Below are 6416 nucleotides of genomic sequence, written 5' to 3' on the forward strand. Positions count from 1 at the left end.
TCTCTCTCGTTCTCATTCTTGCTCTCTCTCTTGTTCCCATTTGCGTTCTCTATTTCTCTCTCTCTCATTCTCTCTCTCTAGTTACCTCTCTCGTTCTCTCGCTCTTGTTCTCGCTCTCTCATTCTCTCTTTCTTGTTCCCGTTCTCCTCGCTCTCTCTCATTCTTTCACTCATTCTCTCTCTCTCCTTTTCTCTCTCTCGTTCTCTCTTTCTTCTCTCTCTCTCTAGTTACCTCTCTCGTTCTCTCTCTTGTTCTCGCTCTCGCTCTCTCATTCTTTCTCTCTCTCTCGTTCCCGTTCTCCTCGCTCTCTCTCTCATTCTTTCACTCATTCTCTCTCTCTCATTCTCTCTCTCATTTTCTCTCTCACTCTCGTTCTCTCTCTTTCTTCTCTCTCTCTCTCTCTCTCTCATTCTCTTTTCTTGTTCAATATCTGTCTTTCTCTTCTCATTCCCATTCTTTCTTGCTCTCTCATCATCGTTCTCGCTCTCTCTCTTTTTTCTGTTCTCTTTCACTCTCATTCTCTCAAGCAATCTCTCTTTCTCTTTCTTGTTCTCTGTCTCTCTCTCTCTTGTTCTCTCATTATCTCTCTTTCTCTCTTCCCACTCTCCTCTGGCCTCTCTCCTCTCCCCTCTGCCCTCTCCCCTCACCTCTCCCCTCTTCTCCCCTATTCCCTTCCCCTCCCCAACCCCCTCCCCCCTTTCGCCTCTCCCCTCTGCCCTTTGCCCTCTGCCCTCCCCTCTCCCTCCTTCCCCCCTCCCCCTCCCCTCTCATTTTTCCCCTCCCCCGTCACCCCCTGCCCTCTCTTCTGTATTGGAAACATGCGAAAGATTATTATATGGCGAGGAGTTAGGTTTGACATGTCTCATTTCCCCTCATATTGCCCTTATCAAGTATATTGATTTATGTTGACCAGGGCTCCTTGCAGCAGAAGGGGAGGAGCTACTCTTGCAAGGTAGAAATGCTATTTTGTTTGCCTGCAGATACTATCATTGCTTAAGTAAAGCATTGCTTTTCCTTCACCTACTGGTGTGTTCATTGCCTCCAAATCCAAAAGAACCCCTGCCTTTGGCAGAACATCCCCTCTCCCCTCTGCCCCTTCCCTCTGACCTCTCCCCTATCCTCTATCCCCTCTGCCTTCTCCCCTCCCCCTCTCCCCACCCCCTCTAACCTCTCCCCTCTGCCCACTCCCTTCTCCCCTATGCCCAAACCCCTCTCCTCCCCCTTGCCCCTCGCCTCTCCCCTCACTTCTCGCCTATTCTCTCTCGCCTCTCCCCTCACCTCTTGCCTCTGCCCTCTGCCCTCATCCATCTCCCCTATCCTTTCCCCCTCCACCCTCTCCCCCTCCCCTTCCCCCTCCCCTCCCCAATCTCCCTCTGCCCTCTGCCCTCCCATCTGCTCTCCCTGCTCCCCTCTGCTCTCCCCCTCCCCCCTCTGTCTGTCTGTCTGTCTCTCTCTCTCTCTCTCTCTGTCTCTCTTTCACTGTGTCTCTGTCTGTCTGTCTGTGTCTCTGTCTCTGTGAGGTAAATATGCCCATAGGATCACAGCTTTAGATTTACCGTAGACAACACAACTCATCTGATTTCTCTTTAAGTACTTTTCTGTAACTGTGGATCTGTAGATTGCCAACCATTTCTGGCAGCTTTTAATGAGTATATGACAAGCAAAAAGTGAGCGCATGAAACTCCTCTTGCCATGGGGCAGCAGGGATGGAGCAGCTCAATAGTTCTCCTGCTGGCAAGCTTCAACAACCCAGGAATTGTTTATTCATTTCTTTTAGAAGTTTATGGACCACATTTCAATAAAAATGCACTTTCAAGATGGCTTGCAGATATTATTTTCATTTTCATTTATGAAATTTATATGCTGCCTTAAGAAGTTCCCAAGACAAATCACACATAAGACAGGTTAAATACAAAGGCTACAATGAAAAATTAAATGCCTTTGGAAAACAAAATCAAAATAGTAGCAATCCCAAATGCCTAAAAGAAGAAGATCCATCCCCAACCTGATCCTCAGATGTTCTGGACTACAGCTGCCAGGATTCATTTTTATTATTTATTTGTTCTTACACTTATATACTGCCCAATAGCCAAAAGGCTTTTTGGGCAATTAACAGAATTTAAAAGAAACAGCAGCAACAAACACAACCAAACAAAATGCAATACAATGCAATGTAATGCAATGCAATGCAATGCAATAAAATAAAATAAGCAATAGATTAACTGGAGTGGCCACAGTTGTGCAAGTTATGGAAATTCAGGTCCTAAAGTCCAGGAGACTACGTAGTAGGGAAAGGATGGGGAAGAGACACTGTCCTCACCTAGCACCAAAAAGATAATTGTACAGGTGGCAGGTGAACTTGTGAAGGGCATTCTATAAATGGGGTGCCATGACTGAGGTGGCCTTCTCTCTTGTTGCCACTCACCTTCCTTCATTCAGTGGGGTCACCAGAAGGAGGCCTTTCCAAAGATCACTGAAGTGTCCAGGCAGGTGCAGAAGGAAGGAGTGTGCTCTTGCAGCCTGCAAGCCCATGCATGTTTAGACGGACAGCCTTCCTACAAGTCCTATCAAGCCCAAGCCAGCTTACTTGGATGGAGACATGCTGAGAACTCTAGGATATCTTTCTGCCTGAGCATGCATAGAAGTGCGCCAATAAATACATTGGTCTCCAAGGAGCAGTTTTGGGATCTAATACACCAAAATCAAAAGCATATTCAGGCAAATCAGACACATAGGGTAAGCAGTAGCAGTTACACTACAAGGGCAATGAGATATCCCAAGTTCAAAAGGGGAGGAGTGAAGTGGACATCAGAGGGAAGGCTCCTATTTAGATCACCACCCATCATGCGTGCAATGGTGGGAGTACGTCAAGCCAAGGAACCTCTGACTCTGAGGAACGTCAATGTTAAAAGGTGTGTTTGCACATCATGTTAATCTGCCAGAAGCCATGGTACATAGGTTGGTTGACATAGAAGCAATGCATAGTGCACCTGACAGATGACTGGGCACCCTGTGAGGAGGTGGCCACCTCTCTTTCCTGCCTGTAGGAGTTTCAGGAATATCAGCAGCACCAGCAGCAGCAGTTATATGCTGCCCCATAGCCCATAGGGCTTTCTGGAAGGCTTACAATAAAACAAGGAAATACATACTGTTAATATATAATATAATACACAATACATAGAAACAGAGCGAGTCAGAAGGGGCCTCCCAGGCCATCTAGTCTGACCTCCGGCACCAGCCGGCTCCGCTCACGACATGCCCACCATGTGCACGTCCAGCCTATCCTTGAACACCCGCACCGATGGGGCCTCAACGACCTCTCGTGGAAGCCCATTCCACACCCTCGGGGTCCTGACTGTCAGGAAGTGCTTCCTGGCATCCAAATGGAACCTTGGCTCCCTGAGCTTTGCTCCGTTGGAGCGCGTTCTGCCTTCCTCTGCAGAGGAGAACAGGTCTCTACCCATCTCCATGTGATACAATACACAATATCCAAAAATAAGATATAGCTATAATCCCCCCACACACAAAGCCCAATAACCCATAAGTACAGTCAAAGAAACACAGCCCGTGTGGCTCATGATCCTGACAAGGGAAGAGGGGAAGTCTGTAGCAGCTCTAAGTGCTGCTTGGGCACTTTTGGAGTGGCTTATACTGATGGTTGCCGAGAAGCTGCTTGGCAAAGAGGGAAAGGTCTTGCCAAGGGACTCAGCAATTAATTCCTCATACCTGCAATGGGGTCACTTGCCCAGCTTTGAACTACATGAAAGTTCAGCATTGGTGAAACAGTCCCTAGCACAGTCCATTAGTTGTTGGAGTGATGTGTTGTCCTTCAACAAGCCACTCAAAATTGCCATAACATATAACATGAGCAATCCTTTGTAAGAAGAACTGAACTATGTAAGTTGCCCAGATAACTTTGTTTTGCCACTTATAAATGCTGCAATAAGTAAAAGTGTGCAAAAGTAAAAGTTGTTTGCAACAATAGGCACCAAGTATATTGGATTTTTCCTGCTTGATTTAACTTAATTTGCTGTTGCTTTTTAAATTAAAAAGCTGTGGTAGGTTGCATTTTTATTGCTTCTGCTTAGTTTTTGTAATTACAGATTGCTTTTTGTTGTTTAATTACTGCTATTGTTTTAAATTATGGTTTTATTCATTAGTTTATTGGGACCTGCACTGTGAAGGCTCACTTTAAAAAGAGAGATATTAAATATATAAATAGGAATAGGACATGTCTATTTCCATAATTTACAGAACAAAAATGCATTTCAAACACCAGCCTTAACTACAATTGTATACACACAGATACCACATTAGTAATCAGTCCAGAACTATATATTAAGTAGCAATTTTATTTTTAATGCATATGCTATATGACACAATTTTCAACCTCCCAAAGGGTAAAATGAACATTAGCTCTTTGTCAGGCAGAAAGGTAGTCCAAATGAGGTGCTTTCTCTCTGAAGTTTAAGCACAGCAACTTAAGCCAAAAGTTGAGCCAAAACTATAAAACTGAAAACATCTGTTTGGCACTGGGAACTCTAACAGAAAAGAATGGTCTGCTTGTACGTACAGGTCCCTTGTGTCCACCTACTTGGCTCTTCTGGATTAACAGCCATGGACTGCTGAGATGTGCTTCACCTTTTGCATATAAATCAGGATTCATTCTACTGAAATATAAACTGAAACGAAGGGCACCCACAAAATTCACCATTTGCCTCGTAATTCACAATCTAGCCTCTTCTGAACTGTGTTCAGACCAAGAAGATGTTCAAAGGTCACATGAGCTCATTAAGAATGCCACAGATATCCCATCATCACTGGCTGATATGCTCCTTCACTTTCTGTGTGGATATTCTTTGGTCGTCTCATGTAGCCTATGTGCCTGGGATAGACAACTCATAGCCTTCCAGATGTTTGGGCCTTCAATGATTTCTCACCATTAGTTACGCTGGCTATGGCTAAGGGGAATCTCAGGGCAAAATATCTGGCAGGGCACAAGCTGCCTGCTGTGCCTGTGGTCTGGTTTCTGTGTAGACAGGTTGTACGAGTTCTGTATTTGGGACTGAGAAATTGGTATCAAGGAAAATGTAGCAGCAGGATTTTACCAGACAATGAAACCAACTACCCAGTGGGGTTGTGGGCTCTCCCACACTAGAGGCATTCAAGATGCAGCTGGAGAGGAATTTGTTAGGAATGGCTTAACATGGAGTCCTGCACTGAGCAGGAGGTTGAACTCAATGGCCTTCTTGGCCCCTTTCAACTATTCTATGACTCTAAGTGTAGAATTCTTACCAGGATGAGACTGGAGGCTCTGGGTGTGTTGTTATTCTCAGTGCTGATGCTTGTGTGTGGGGGGCTCTGGAGTGTGAGATTCTTTTTTGGGGTTGCACTCTGGCTGTGAGATAGCATTTTGACTTAAGATGCATTTTGATGCAATACAGTATTGAACAAAGATAAGGAGAGGTACTGATCCTGGCATGTGGAATAGTGTGCTATATTAACATTCCCTTAAAATAACATGGTGCTCTCCAGCAGATCCAGACTACTACCCCCTAGAAACCCCAGTCAGCTGTAATCTAACACATTAGAGGGCACCAGACTGGGGAACAGTCTTTAAAACTTTGCAGGGCCTCTGTGGATTTCTTTGATGTCTGGTGCAATGAATGAGAACAAGTGACTGTAATGTTGCCCTGAGAAAAACACAATGCACCTGAAGCCTCAGATGTTTCTTCAAGAGTTAGTTTCACTGAGTTATATGGGACTCACTCCTGAAAAAGTGCAAATTGTATTCTTTGGCCATATTTCATGCCTGCATCGCTTGAGAGAAAGGCCCACCGTATTCAAAAGGTCTTACTCCCAAATCAATCCGCATATGACTGCCGTCTTTGACAATCATGAGCTCATAGGTGGATTTGCTTGTGCTGTACTTAATGCAATGTTAAACATTTATTTAAAAAACAAGACAAAGATTTAGATCCATGTTATAAAATGGGGTATAGCAAACATGTATTTAAATTAAATTTAAATTAGTACTAATTTACCAAACTAGGCTATCTACCTGAACACGTTAATCTGGCAAGCAGCCAAGGAGATGGTTACGAGAAGCCCACAAGCAGGACCCAGAAGGATAAGAACACATCTCTCTCGTGGGGTGGGGGGAACACGATGCAAAATCCACCCTTCCCTAACCCTGTGCCTCCCAGATATGTTTGGACTGCAACACCCAGAATTCCCAGTCAAAGGTCCTGCTGGGTGGGAACTCTGGGAGTTGCGGTCCAAATGCCTCCGAAGGCTACCGTGTTGAAGAAAGCTGCAAAACCCCTCAGAATGAGCAGCTGTTCTACTTAATACCACATTTTGTACCTAACTACTGTGCCGCCTTCTTTCCAGCATTGCCTTTCATAATAATACCA

Source organism: Varanus komodoensis, unplaced genomic scaffold, assembly GCF_004798865.1.
Source record: "Varanus komodoensis strain SLA01 unplaced genomic scaffold, ASM479886v1 scaffold23, whole genome shotgun sequence".
Taxonomy (NCBI): domain Eukaryota; kingdom Metazoa; phylum Chordata; class Lepidosauria; order Squamata; family Varanidae; genus Varanus; species Varanus komodoensis.